This window comes from Alligator sinensis, unplaced genomic scaffold (genome assembly GCF_000455745.1).
Source record: "Alligator sinensis unplaced genomic scaffold, ASM45574v1 scaffold496_1, whole genome shotgun sequence".
Lineage (NCBI taxonomy): Eukaryota > Metazoa > Chordata > Crocodylia > Alligatoridae > Alligator > Alligator sinensis.
In genome coordinates, this window is record NW_005842246.1 from 883,670 (window position 1) to 899,518 (window position 15,849).

Genomic DNA, 15,849 nt, shown 5'->3' on the forward strand with positions numbered 1-15,849 from the left:
TAGATGTGCAGATCATGGATTGGCTTTACTAGCTTATTTTGTAGGTGATGAAATAAGGCGTGGATGAACTTTTGAAACAAAACAAACCTCAAGGTAAGAAATATTTGAGGGAAATACTGAGAAATACTGGTTAAAGAAATCTGCCAGAGAAGTCTGCAATCAAACCAATGTCTGTCTTTTGTCTGGCCTGCCTCTCTGGATGGATGAAAAACTGTTGAGTTACAATGTTTGATCAGTTTATGGTTTAATCTTCCATAATCCAATGTTGAATCCAAGATCACTTATAACATCTGAAACAGCACACAGGATCACAATGCATGTGATATTGTAGATTAAAGGGTTCATGGTCAGACCATAGAGTCTAAAGGGTGTATTTGACTCATTCAGGAGTTTTGTACACAGTTTTAAAACATTGTTCACTAGTGAGAACTGTTCTTTCTCGTCTGGCTTCCTCTCCATCCTTAGGCACAAGCTTATCTGCTCAGTGAGCAGGATTGAAGTATTACTGTATTTCTTGTTGGTTTCAGAGCCCAGTGAAGCCAGGCGACGTAAAAAGAGGAGGAGGGCTGCTTCCCAGATGAGGAACTCCCAGTTGTAAGCAAAATTCAGGAATGTTTTGTGACCTTTTAGAATTTGTGCACAGCATATAAAAGCAATTGAAAGAGCCAGTAAAAAAACAGATGATACAACTATGTCCACAGATCGCTGGAGCCCTTGCCTCCTAAGATAGGAGCGAAGGGACAACCAAATCTTAATATTTTTCACCTTCTTGAGCCTGAAGTGGGGGATTTTATATTTCCTGGCTTTCCGAGCAGATGTGGTGTGGCTAAAAAGCTTGGCAAACAAAAATTGCTGTTTGTAAGTTCTCTCAGCAACGCACATCATGAAGAAAAATATCCAGGTTAGGCACAGACGCTCAAGGAAGTTAATCACAGACAAGACAATGACAGGGGTAATAATAGGTCCCCCACAGAAGAAATTCAATAGTTCCTCCACAGAAACAGATTGCAGCTGCTCAAAGTTTTTTGTATGGAAGAGTCGGAGGAGGGAAGGAAGAAATGCTAACCCTATTGTGATAATGTTTCCAAGAATCTGATAGCCCACTCCCTGTTGATAGGCATTAACTTTGCTCATGATTATGCTGCTGATTTCCAACACAGACATGTCCACCTTCTTGTATTCATTCCCCTCCCAGATTAGAGCGCTCACTTTTGCAGATACAGGGCTTGTATTCTGAAGCCAGAACAAACGGTTCTGTTGGAAAACATCATCTTTCAAGTCCCATTTACTTCCTCTTGCATTAGCTGCTTCACTGTCACTAGTGTAGGAGGAACGGCATTCTGAACCATGAAGTAGGTCATCCCAAAGCATGTCCTCTGTCTCTGAATCATAGTGGGTGCTCTCCAAGTCCCTCTGGGACACACTGCAGCTCCGGGACCCAGAACTGAAACAAGATCTTGTCTCCTGATTTAAGCTTGTTGATTCTACTTCAGATTCTACCATACTGTTAGACCCTCTGGTATCTTTAATGGTTTGCTTAACTTGTGAGACTGGCTGATTTAGAGAAATAAGAGGCTTCCTGTTCTTATTTTCATTGTCACTGGACATTCCTTCTATGCTTCTGAGTAATAAAGTTCTCTGTGCCACAGCTTCAGCATCCTCACTGCTTGACAGCTCATCAGATATGCCACCCAGGTGCACACTGGCATCCCAATGTTTCTTTTCCTCATCTGAAAGTTTTTCTTTTTCTTCAAAGTGTTGTGGCTTATATTTGGATCTGGGATGCCGATGTTTAATGTCATTATGCCCAGAACTTGCACCATTTTCTGTTTCAGTCCCATTTTCAGCTACCAGTTTCACCCTCCTGAAACTCCTTTGGAAGACCAGGCCAAACAAACTATTGATAAGGGATAGAAGTTCTGATTGCTCTTCTCCTTCAATGGCTTTATCAGAAGAGGAACAACTGCCAGAAACACTGTACCCATCTGCACCTGCCAATTTGTTTAATTTTCTCCTCCTGTTGCTGCTGGTGATTCTGTGGTTTCTGGAGGGCTTGCATTTCTCGGTAGATGCTATCTGACAATGAACAGTTCCTGTCAGTAGCATAAGGCACACTGATCCAATGATTTCACTTGCACTCACAACAGGTTTCAGGAAATACAACACAACTGCAAGCACTTGCATAAGATAAAGCACCAGAAGCCACATAAAAATATGCTGGGATGTAACTTGTATCCACCAATGGCTGAAAAGTGGAAAAAACACAACCCGCACAATCCCTTTGCTAGTGCAGCCAGTTAGCGATGTCCATGGACTTGCAGGTTTGTCTTTGGCAAATGTGGAACCTTTGATTAGGTCAACATCTATTAGGTCTGGTTGCTTGTAGCCTTTCTTTTTGGGTTTGTTATTGAAGCTCTTGATCTTACTCTGCTCCAGTGACTTCTCCCAGATCTGCTGGTTGTAGGCCCCAATCTTGTTCTGGTACCACGAGATGGCATCCCTACTGCTGGTGGCCATTGGGCTGGACTGAAGGAGGCAGGTGCACTCTGCTGGGGCCAGCCACGATGCCTGGCTTGGGGTAAGCGGCTACAACACCGCCCTGCTTGGCTGCTCTTACCCTGAACTGAGTCACACTGTAGCCTGGGGCCTCTTGCTGCCACCCTGAATGCTCCCTCGGGGGTGTGCTGTAAGCAGAGATGACAGCCCACTTAGCAAGAGGTCTGCTTTCTTTCCTGTATTTGCGGAACACCAGAATGTGCTGTGCTGCTCCTTGACGGTGCATTCTAATATTTGCATGTACGTGGAAACAATCCAAGGTTCCAATGGTGTGTGCTCCTTATGGAATGTACTGTATGCATGCTCTGCCCCCCATGATGCTGCACCCCCAAGAGAATGAAAAGTTTTAAGCAGACATCCCAAAAGGCTGAGCAGAAAATCTGTCAATCTGCTGGACCTGCTCTAATGATTTTTTTTGTTTATTGGTGCTATTTATACAGACAAACACATCAAGATGCTGCACTGAACTGAAAATTCTGACTGGCATCAGCAGGCTTTTGACTGACTAATGATAAAAAAATCAACCAACTTCCCACCCCCAAACACCACTATAGCCCCTGCACTGACCTGAAATCTGTGACTGACATCAACAGGCTTCTGACTGACTAATAGTAATAAAAAACAACTCCCCCCCCCCCCCCGCCCCCCCCAAACAGCACTATCGCCCCTTCACAAGATCATCCCGCTGTACTTGGCCTTGGTGAGGCTGCAACTGGAATACTGCATCCAATTCTGGGCTCCACAATTCAAGAAGGATGTGGAGAAGCTTGAGAGTCCAGAGAGCCATGTGCATGATCAGAGGGCAAGAGAACAGGCGTCATGATGACAGGCTGAGAACCATGAGACTCTTCAGCCTGGAATAGTGCAGGCTAAGGGGTGACCTGGTGGCTGCCTATAAGTATATAAGGAGTGTGCATCAGGATCTGGGGGAACTCTTGTTCACCACAGTGCCCCAAGGGATTCATAGATGCTAGGGTCGGAAGGGACCTCAATAGATCATCGAGTCCGACCCCCTGCATAGGCAGGAAAGAGTGCTGGGTTCAGATGACCCCAGCTAGATGCTTATCTAACCTCCTCTTGAAGACCCCCAGGGTAGGGGAGAGCACCCCCTTCCTTGGGAGCCCATTCCAGACCTTGGCCACTCTAACTGTGAAGAAGTTCTTCCTAATGTCTAATCTAAATCTGCTCTCTGCTAGCTTGTGGCCATTATTTCTTGTAACCCCCGGGGGAGCCTTGGTGAATAAAACCTCACCAATTCCCTTCTGTGCCCCTGTGATGAATTTACAGGCAGCCACAAGGTCGCCTCTCAACCTTCTCTTGAGGAGGCTGAAGAGGTCCACGTGCCCCAGTCTCTCCTCATAGGGCTTGGCCTGCAAGCCCTTAACCATACGAGTGGCCCTTCTCTGGACCCTCTCCAGGTTATCCACATCCCTCTTGAAGTGCGGCACCCAAAACAGCACGCAGTATTCCAACTGCAGTCTGACCAGGGCCCGATAGAGGGAAAGTATCACCTCCTTGGATGACAAGGTCCAATGGTCACAAACTCCTTCAAGACTGTTTTAGGCTGGACATAAGGAAAAACTACTGTCTGAGCCCACAAGGGCTGCAATAGACTCCCTCCAGAAGTAGTGCAAGCACCTACTCTGGGCTCTTTTAAGAAATGTTTGGACGCTTATCTTGCTGGGATCCTTTGACCCTAGATGACTTCCTGCCCCTGAGGCAGGGGGCTGGACTCGACGATCTTCTAAGGTCCCTTCCAGCCCTAATGTCTATGAAATCTATGAAGATGCACAGTATACAGCTACCATTAACATCCAATTATAACAAATATTTGCCCATTAATTTTTTTAAGCAGTGCTATAGATGAGTCTGCCCAATGGTCAGGGAGGAATAGTAATTTTTCATTTAAATTTGTTGGGATCATAACCCCAGGAACTCCCCTCTCCTAGCTGAGACACGATTTAAACCAGGGATTAGTATTCTATTATGAGCGGTGGGTAGGCTGCCGATTTCCCTGACCGTTGAAGACCCTCCCCTTGTACTGCCCAAGCCTTCTGATGCCTCCTTCACCACGTGTCGCTGCTTCCTCCCTCTGTGCCACATGCCACCAATTCCCATCCCCACTGGCAGTTGGAAAGGATAAATTCAGTTGCAAGATTAAGCAGTGCCTGCTGCAGGGGATGACGGAAAGCCGGTGGGAGGGTTGCAGTACTGGGGCGCTGCAGAGGTGATTCGTGACACAGAGCAGGGTGGAGAAGGGCTGATTTATCCCCCATGCCACCGTGGCTGAATCAGGCCTTCACAGGCCAGATACCATTACTCTGCAGGCCATATATGGCCTTCAGGAGGTAGGTTGCTAACCTCTGATTTAGATGCATAGGTTTAAAAATCACTCTTTCAGACCTAAATCATCTTGCAATTCGTTGCTGAACAGTGGTACAACTTCAGAGAGAGGGCCTTCATCCAGGTGCATTTATAGCCTGGTTAGTTTGGGTTGCAATTTGACCACATCCTCCCCTGCTTCCCCGCTTGGACTGAGAAGACCACTTATCCTGCCAGTTACAGCATTCATAGGGGACATGGAATATTTCATAACAAAGTGACACTGCTAGTGGCCATATCCTGAAAGAAAAGAGTGCAGGCACTACCTCAGGAGAGAAGTTCAAGCTACAGATTCCAAGTGGACAGTGGCACCTCCATGCAGGTTCATACAGAGTAAAGCAACTAATTTCCAGAGAGCAGCAAGGAGTTCAGACAGATCCCCTCACTAGGCTTAGCATTTTCTACTGGCTAGCTCCACGCAGCTCTGTATTCTGCATTTAAGTTTTTTAATACAATGCAAAAAACAACAAACAAGTGAAATGGATTCACTTCATCCCCAAAGGTCAAGTTAATCTAACATGCATTTCAATTTATATTAGTTTTTCTGATTTTCCTTTTTGAAGGCCGCAATAAAAAAAAAGTTTCTCCGCATGATAACATTTCTTAGAAGTTGGTTAAGGCATCAGTTGGAATTGATTAAAAGCAGGGGTGCTCAATCTCTGGCCCATGGACCAAATGCAGCCTGCAGAGCCTTGGAATCCACCCTGTGGGGCTCCTGACAGGTTGGGAAATTTGGCAATGGGGGAACAGTGGCAGTTAATACTGCCACCCCTCCCACTGCCAAAATCTCAAGCCCTGCAGGGTGAGTCGGCCAGACTAACATGGCCAGATCAGAGCCAGGCCATGACCCCTTCCCTCCATGTGGCCGGTTTGGAGAAGGGCTATGCACCCTTCCTCTTATGTGGCTGGGCCACGTCTCATCCCCATATGGCTAGTTTGTGGCCAGGCCATGCCCCGTCCTTTCCCACCTCCAGCTCATGGGGCTGGCCTATGACCCCTTCCCTTTGCTCGGCCAGGTTGGAGCTGTGCCCCCCCCATCCCCTGCAGGGCTGGGTCATGGCCCCTCCTCCCCGTGGGCCCAATCCAAGCCCCTTCCATGGCGTAGCTCAATGGAGCCCTGTGGGATCTGGCCTGTGGAGGAATCAGGTACTGCCCATCCGGTCTGCCAGCCATAAAGGTTGAGCACCATTGGCTTAAAGGCTTCCACTCAGACATCTGGTGAACATTTTAGGTATGTACTAGTCTGGCTGTGGTGGTATTTTTAAAATGCATTTTAACCCCATGGATTCCTGTTTTAGTTTTGGTTATTTTGGTTTTATTTTTGGTTTTGTTCTCTGAACATTATCTTCAATGACTTCTGCCACCCTATCAGTAACCAGGCACTGATAGGCATCTCTTACCCATAGGATTTCTATTTCCAGAAAAGCTAAGTAGTTGAGTAAACAACTTATTGCATTTGAAAAAGTTGTGGTTTGCTCATACAGAACAAACTTCAGATGGTTTATCTATTAAGCCACAAAATCTTCATTTTTCCAGTCGGCAAGGCTTTCTATAGAATCGGAGATTTGAAAGAGACCTCAAGGGTCATTTAGTCCAGCTCCTTGAATGAATGCAGGATGTGCTGTTCTCTAATTTTAATGATGAAATGTGTTGAGTGGGCTGAAACGGCCAACTGATCACAGAACAAACTGTATTCACTCATTGTTATGTCTCACTGCTCAGCAGGCATGGTACGATTTTTTCCCCTCAGTAAATAAAGCAGGATTTTGGTAGAACTTTTTCAGTGCAAATTGAAGTTAGATTCTCTTAAAAGTAGTCTGAGTCTTATTTACTTACGTGCAAAGTTAATACACTTAAGTATTTTGTATTTTCCGTGTGTGTTGTAGAAAACGTATTTATGGATAAGTTATGAAAAATGCAAGCTGACAAAATCATTATAGTAATTGCATTGGCTGTGTTTATTAATTTGTCACAATTAAGTCGATAAGAGTTTTAGTAACATCGTTATATTGCTTGATTACTTTTGAAAGTGATCATCTTAAGAACTCTATTTAATTGGAAGCCTCTCAATTTACAAGGTACATTAAACTCTCAGTAGCATTTTAAGATTATTCAACATATGCAGGTCAATTACCAGTAATCACTGTTTTATACAAATGTTCCATAAAAGACCATAGTATGGAACAGACAAAGAGGGGGACTCAAAGTATTTTACATAATACAACTGAATTTCAATGGACATTTTAAGAATGAAAGGATCTTTAGTACTGTACTTTTAACATAAAGCTTTCCTGAAGTGTTTACAGTACTCAAATCTGAGTCAAGATAAAACGACAGTTCTCTAACTTAACACAGATAAAGAAATTTGTCATGACTGCTAAATCACTGAATTGCACTAACTGTACTCATGCCCAGTAGCACATTAATTTTCAGGCTAGAAAATTGCAATTAATTTTCTTAATATTATTATAGTGCTTTTCATTTGCCAGTTAATAAAAATGGATTGCAATCAATCACTGTTAATCCCATTACTAGAACAGAACTGCTCCAAGCAATTTCCATATAAAGACGCCTGTATTCAAGGTGCTTTCTGTGTTACCTCCTCTCTGGGAGCTACGTTCTTTTTCTTTCTTTCTTTCTTTTTTAGTATTTTAAAATGGTTGTTATAATAATGGAAATAAATGATAGTCAGATTATGCTGGGAGAAAAGTTACAGTAGACTTAATAATAAGGGACTCTTGAGAGTCTCATAGTGGTAAAAAAAGAGCCACATACTACTATTTCAGCAATATTTCAACTGTATTTGGCATCTTTTTAATTGTTTCGAATTATTAAAATTCACTGATAGGAATACATCAAACGACCTATCAGTAAGTAGTTATAATCGGGAAACTTTTTTCTTCTGCTAGTTATCATGTGCAGTGAGAAACAGTTAAAATTATTCCACACCTGTCTGACCTTCACAGAGCATAAACCACAAGATTTACAGGAACAATTAATATGATATGGGTAGGAAATATCTTTGTAGAGACTAATGGATTTTCAAACAGCGTTTTGGACATTTTTATTTAGAAAGATATTAAGGTGAACTGATAGTAACCACAGAAGGTTTATATAGGGCAGTGATTCTCAACCAGTGCGCTGTGTCCTACTCCTAGAGGAGGGGCTAGCAAGCTTTTTCAAGCTGTGGGCCAGAACAACACAGCCTCAGTCCAGTGTGGGCTGGGTGGCTTCAGCAGCACATTCAGTAGCAGGGTTTTCTTTTGCCTGCACTGGAGCCACGCAGTTGGGAACTATGTTGGTACTGCTGTTGCTTCTCCTGGCAGCCCACTCCCCGGCTGTGGTGCGAGGGCAGCTTCTAACCAGAAGGAGCTGAGCAGGGTCTGAGCAGATAGACACTGCTTCCACGCTGCTGCCGTTTCTCCTTGCCCCCGGCCTAGCCCCTGCATAGCTCTGACTGGAACCTGCACTCAGCATCGCTTTGGGAAGGAGGGTGGTGAAAAGTGGCAGCAGCATGGGCACAGCTTCCAGCTCCCCAGCTACTCTGCCACAACCCAGGCATAGGCACAGGCAAAGCCCTGTGGTTCTCTGGGCCAAATGCAGTCCACAGGTTGACCCACGCTAGAGTCTCTCTCATGTTACCAAGAGAAAATTCCAGTAATGCTATATTAGGGAAACAAGTATACCAGATAATCCTATACTGGGGAGGCAGGAAAGGAAAACTTAAAAGACTACCACATCAAGAGTAAAAAAGAAAAGAAAACCGTTTATCTTTTCTTAAAGTCTTCCATAGCTGAAGAGGGATTAGCTGGGTGCCAGTGGTAAGGAGCACAAGCTGTTATGTGTACTTAGTGTTATGTAAATGATATGCTTTCTAGAATACACTTATAATTTGTTTATCTCAAATGCCAGAAGCTTGAAATACTACTTGACTGCTATATTCAGACCCTCAAAGGATCAGTTTAGCACATGATGACATATTAGGGAAATCAGAAATTGGTTCTTTAATAATGGTACTTCAACAATTAGGAGAGCCAATTCTGTGCCTCGTATTGAGAAAAACATATCCAAACAGAGACAGTAGAGAAGACAATCACACAAATGATATAAGGCATTGAAAACCTGACCTAGGATGAATAGCTATATTCATCCGTAACAAAATACCACATTATATACCGGGAAAAACTTTTTAAACTGTAAGGGTGGTGGAACACTAAAACAGGATACATAAGGGAGACTGTGGAATCCCCTTCTTGGAAGTGTTTAAAGTAGATTAAAGAAATATTTGCCAGGGATAGCCTTGATTTATGAGTTTTGCCAGAATGGACTAGCTGACCTCTTGTTATCTTGTCTGGTTTTTCTATAATCTCCTGACAAAGGACCATATGACGGATCACAGATTTTTGTATTAAGAAAAAAAGAAATAGAAAAACTAGTCAGCCTAAAAGTATGAGATGTATGCTTGGGAATATCCTAATGTTGCCATTTTTACTTGCATCTTTTTACTAGCTGCTGGGAATTGGGATGTGCATTTTAAGTTAGCAAATATGGCAGTTTCTGCTGCATGAACTTCTACCAGGAAAAAGAGAAAGTAAGTCTGTGTGTGCTGAACAGGGGCTCCATAGCTGCTGGCTACAGACATTTTCCCTTTCAGAGATTCATGCTACAGAAGCTGGACAGGCACTGTTGCGCTGTCCACCCAGCTTGTCTCAAGAAGAGAAGAGGGGTCAGGCATTTTTGGCTTAGCCAGCAGTACCTGCAGTGTTCTGCAGCTAGAAGGTTAACAGAGCAGCCACAATATTTTGCTCCTTCCCAACTGCAGCTACCTGCATATTCTGTAAGGAAAATATAGTTCTGACCTTATTTTCAAGGAAGTGTATATTTTTCTTCATTCTGCCTTTCAAAGACAAGGTATGTATCTAATCTGCAGGTATGATATATGCAAGATAATATGGTAATTTGCATAGGTCATAAAAGTCACGGGCAGTCTGTAGATTTTAATGGAACCACTGAAATTACGGGAGAAGCAGACCATGGATCTGGAAACCAAGATGTGCCCAGCTGTGCCCATTATACAGATACCTATAGTGAAGTGGGGGATGGGAAGAGACAATCTTTTACAAACAGGAAGACATTCTTCCTTCACAGTTGGAATAGATGGCAGAGTTTCTTCAGGCAGAGTAAACATTAATTAGAATAGGTCAGAAACGAGCCAAAAACGGCAGCCTTAGGGAAGTGTATATATTAGAAAAGTAACATGGGAACAAAGAGACAAAGATGGACTGCATTTACTGGTCATATTTAGTTTAGTTTTATCTTTCACATTATGAAAGATAAAACTAAGAGCCAATGGAAGATTACAGAAGCCTGTAATAAAAATATGGCATTAGCAATGCCAGCTTGAAACTTTAAAACTTTAATTAAGAAATTGACATAACCTTGGTTTAGTCAAAGGAGAAAGTCTGGACTTCAAACTCCCTGTTTTTATGCGAGAAGTAATGTATTCTTCCTATAAATATAAGGTAGGATAAGATGCAGGACCACAGCCAGTTATGCTATAATTAAATAGAATACTTATTACATCAATTAACGCACCTTTCTGACAGAAGTGGTAAAATATGAAAATCTATAGGACAGCATTCAATAATGCAGAGATTAATATCTTTATTAATTCAGTGCTGTGGAAGACATGGATGTTGACATGAGCACCTGGAAACAAATAATTCCCAGAATCCAAATGAATCATCAAAAAGCTAATCATCTTAAAAGCAGAGTCCTTTGCTGAATTATTGAAGATTCTAATAAGAAAGGAAACATCACTAAGCCTAGTAATTACACTTCTTATAAAAATTATAATTCTGAAATCCAAACTTTGTGGTAATAGCGATCTTAATATGCTGCTGTGATTAACTAATGGATTGCTAGGGAAAAATAACCTATATTTTGACCTGTTTCTTAGGGAAAGCAAGTCGTAAAAATCAGAGCAAAGGCAATCCAAAAAGTTAAATAGCAAAATGCTAAAACTGACTTTTAAAATTTTGTTTTTAGTTTTTTAAGAGGATTTTTCACAAGTTTAAATGGAACAAAGGAGGTGATCCTCCCCCTCTACGTGACACTGGTAAGGCCACAGCTGGAGTACTGTGTCCAGTTCTGGGCACCCCACTTCAAGAGGGATGTGGACAACATTGAGAGGGTCCAGAGGAGGGCCACCCGCATGATCAGGGGGCAGCAGGGCAGGCCCTACAATGAGAGGCTATGGGACCTGAACCTGTTCAGCTTTCACAAGAGAAGGCTGAGGGGGGACCTTGTGACCATCTATAAACTCACTAGGGGGGACCAGAAGGGTTTGGGGGAGACCTTGTTATCCCGGGGGGCGCTAGGGGAAACAAGGAATAACGGCCACAAGTTGTTGGAGAGTAGGTTTAGATTGGACATCTGTAAGAACTATTTCACAGTTAGGGCGGCTAGGATCTGGAACCAACTTCCAAGGGAAGTGGTGCTGGCTCCTACCCTGGGGGTCTTTAAGAAGCGGCTTGATGCCTACATGGCTGGGGTTATTTGAGCCCAGTTTTCTTCCTGCCCAGGCAGGGGGTCGGACTTGAAGATCTACAAGGTCCCTTCCAACCCTACTTCTATGAACAAAGAAAGTTATCATCACCAACTGTCCTGAAATTTATGGACGATCCATAAACAGCCTAAATATGCTTGTCCGTGAAGTCCATAAGAAATATTAAGCCATCGGTAGAAATCAGGAATGCTAAACTTGTTTCAAGACTGTGTTGAAATAAAGCTAAGTACAGGCATCTATGCTGGACTGGGACCCTATTGTGTCAGTATCAAAGAGGAATTATAAAAGTCTAGGCAGCAACAGGAGAACGTATTAAAGTTTAACATAGAAAGATATTCTTTGGTTTCTTTACAGGATAACTGATGTGAAGAATTTTCTGCCACTGAAGACGTAGTAAAACGGAAGCATGCACCCTCAGGTAAGATGCTGAAGAGCGGGCAGGTGGGTGGGAGGGGGGTGGTTAAATTGCCAGGGTCTGAGTTGATTTTGGAGACACCCACTGCTGCTGCACAGGCTTTCTGTATGCGAGCAGCTGCTGCTATTGCATGGGCTCCTAGGGGCCACCATTGTGGCACGTACTCTAAATCTACATTCATGAGTGGTATACTGCTTCCTTGCCCTGCCCTAGTTACGCTGTTGTGGTAAGAATCCATTTTCTCAATTACATTGGAGAATTGCTTCTTTGTTAGTGATAATTCTTGTTCATTCACAGGTTTAAACAATTAAAGGGTACACATTGCCATATTTACTCAAATCCAAGATGAGGCTTTTTCACCCATTTGACCATGGGAGTGGGGGGTGGGGGAGCCTCATCTCTGAGTACTGTTCTGGGGCCAGAGCTGGGCTGAGATGGTTTGTGCAGCAGGGAAGGAGGCAAGCAGAGGGGGAGAGTGTGGGAGAGACTGTGCAGGGAAGAGGGGGGAAGGTGGGGGACAGTGTAGTGCAAGGGAGGGGTGGGGGTGAGATCATGTGGAGCCTGGGGAAATCAGGTGGTACATGAAGGGGAATGTGGGGAAGACCATGTGGTGCGGGGGCAGGGGTGACCATGCAGAGATTGCAAAGTGGCAAGGGAGTTGCTGTGACTCCAGCTTTGGTCCAGGCCCAGGGATGGAGCTGCCACTACTGCTACTGTCTACTTGAAGCCAGAGCCACCATGGGCTACAGCCAGAACTGTCACGTAGGGTAAGCAGCAGTTGAGGGGTGCGGAGGGGGGCAGATACAACAGGGGGACAGGCAGTTGTGACTGCAAAGGGCCAGGGCAGCAGGTAGAAGGGGGAAAGAACTGAGGAAGGGCAAGTGGTGGGGAGGGGTGGGGGAATGGGACAGGCAAAGGGGCATGCCCTGGAGGGCACAGGTATTTCAGGCAAAAGCAGAGATCAAGCTGCCTGCTCCACTGCTGCTACTTCCACTGCCAAAGTGGTGGTGTTGGGGGGAAAGGAGGGAAGGGGCAGGGGGAGAGGAAGGAGAGATTTAAGATGACTTCCAATTAATGAGATTCTATACCTGGAAAATTATAACAAATGTATTATTTTTCATGTATAGAATCTAATTATTGTGGGGTTCATCTTAAATTCAAAGCAATCTTGGATTAGGGTAAATAAGGTACTTAATTAAATACTCATCACCTATCTAAAATACTGCTGCATGTGGAAGAGTCCTGCTATTCTTCAGCTCATCTTATTCTAGAACACTCGCCATCCACTAGTTTCACATATATGCACCTCCCTCAACTTCTTCAGACTGTAGAAAGATGGAATTTGGTAGACCTTATTTCCATGACCTCTTGGAAATTTAAGGAAAAGAACCCTTTCCCCTTCTTTCTGGCAATAAAAGTATTGTTGCCATTTAGTAAAAAGGTACTTCATCAATTTGAAAACTAATCAATTTAGGAGCAAGTTTAATAGTAGCTTCAGATGTACTTTACCCGAGTGGCTTAGTCAACTTTTGCAGTATGAAAATCATATTTTTGATTTTTTAAGCTGCTTTCATTGCCATGTGAATAACTTTATAATTAAAAACAACTGATTGATTAGGCAAGCAGAACAGTGAAACAAAACATGCATAGTCAAAATCACCAAGTAAACTGATAAAAGGTGTGATTTTTTTAGATTGACTCAACAACTTGAATTAGGGTGGTGGGGGAGAACGGAGAGCTGCTTTTTTCCCCACCATCTTTATGAAACCTACATGAATCCACAGTTCCTTTCTCCCTACCAAAAACTCCTAATTCCAACACTCAAATAATATTTTTCTGAAATTGTAACTTACTGGCTAACTATCAGAATGAGAACATCATAGACGGAAATAAATAACGAAGGAAAAGATGTTTTAAATCAGTCTAATGCCCCCCCATTGTATTTAAGCCATGCATAACATATTAATTATAGTATAAATGGCAAGGGTGCTACAGATTCACTCAGTTTAAGGTGCTGTAAAATACGAAATGAGCCATAAAAATGTTCCTCATATAATGTTAAACATTTTAATGCTGATTTGTATCGTACCTTACGTTTAATGTGCGGCCACAGCCAAGAAACAGCTGATACCCAGATGGCACTAGGGTCTGCAGTGGCTTTGAGACCAACAATTTTCTCATTTTCAGTGCTGGCCTGAGACTAGGGGAAGGGAAGTAGCTAAAGGGTTTCTCCCTCTGGGGACTTTAAACCCTGCATCTGGCAGTTCTGGTCAGGCTTTCAGGTGCAGGGGATCAAAGGCTCCTGTGGGGTGAGGGGAGGGAGGAATTGTATGGAGATGTTAAACCCATTGGGAGCCTCCGATCCCCTGTACCTGGAAGCCAGGGCTCCCCCTGCACTGGCAAGTAGTAATGGCACAACTGGGATATAATCCCCAATCCTAAACTCAGGCCTCCTGTCATGTATGGCAGGAAGTGTGAGAACTGGAATCAGAACCTACTGCACCATTAAATGAATGAATGCCATGGGCTTAAGACTGTTTTTGTTACCATCCAACTCCTAAAATAAACTTGGAATGTAGTAGTTATCAGAGATTCAACAATCCCTTTTCTTTCCAGGACTCACTAAAATGACTACAAATACACAACATGTGCAATTAGTACCAACCACAGAAGTTTTACTGTAAGTGGTAACTATCTGTATTTTTGGAACTGAAGAACCAGTCTTACTATTATCTGATCACACTTTACATTTTCTGCAACATGTGGATTTATGATAACCTGACTGATCATCTTGATTTCCTTCTGTCCAGATTTTAAACACAAATAGCCTGAAAACATGTTCACTTACACTATAATGCATTCATGTTCTGTTCTTTCAGCTCCAAAAAAGAGGCATTTGGTAACAGTTGATTAACCAATATTAGAAATGTAAATTGTTCACGGACACACAACCTATGCCAAGATGCAGGAGAGTACTTGCTTTTCAGAGGGCTAGATTCTATTCCACCTATTAGATGTCTGAATGATATTTTGGCATGTAAGCGCAAACCTATTCTAACCTGTTCAAACCCCTGAAAAACCATTAATACAGAAGGTAGGTGGGATTCTTGCTGTTTTTTGTGACTCAGTCTTAAGTTTAACACGATAAAAGTAGACACATTGATAGTTTTTCAAGGACTCAAGCAAGAGGGAACAAGATTACACTTGGACACTTAATAGATGGAATGGCATCTGGTCCCCAAAGTCTAGTGTTGTATTGCATCAATTTTGTAATCCAGTCAAATGTAAGCTAGTCTTTCTGCTACAGCTGGATCCTCACAGCTCCCGCAGTTAAAGACATGTAGAGCATTTTTATTACTGCTCTTGCATCAGTGAAGCATTTGCTATATCCCCTCCTCAAACACAGGTAAGCAAACAAGTAAACATTTTTCTCCTTGAAAACTGCAAACAAACCAGATTGCAAAGGTGTAATATAAACACAGGAACGTTCATATGATCAGCAATGACAAAGAGCAGAAAACGAGGATGTTTGGTTCTTGCCCCACTCCCCCCTGTATATTAGTTCTATTTCCATTAGAGATGCTCTACAATCAATCTAAAGAATAATTTCCTTTAAAACCATAGCTACCAGTTTTATTTTGAAAGTTCTTCCAGATAACTAGAGTTAATACAGCTCAACCCTTGCAAACAAAATGTGATTTATTTGATTCTAAACTGGATGGTGTTTCATCAGCAGAAAGTTCTAAATAAGTCATTCCGACTGAACCTCTGGAAGTTGTTTGTGATAAGCTGGCTGAGTCACAAGGACAAATTGAAAGCATGAAATCACTAAACAGAAGCACTGATAAAGAACAATGTAATGTTATCTAGAAAATGTGAGCCTTTGGAAATTTTTTCAAAACCATGCAATATTCATATTTTAGGCATT

The 15,849-nt window shown here is 42.9% G+C and overlaps 1 protein-coding gene and 1 pseudogene across 1 annotated transcript in view; both read right to left on the bottom strand.

Moving 5' to 3' along the window:
• Positions 1 to 15,849, bottom strand: part of MAN1A1 (mannosidase alpha class 1A member 1) — a 194,024-nt gene that overhangs the window by 87,391 nt on the left and 90,784 nt on the right. The window lies entirely within an intron of this gene.
• LOC102368046 lies at positions 238 to 3,126 on the bottom strand (annotated as a pseudogene).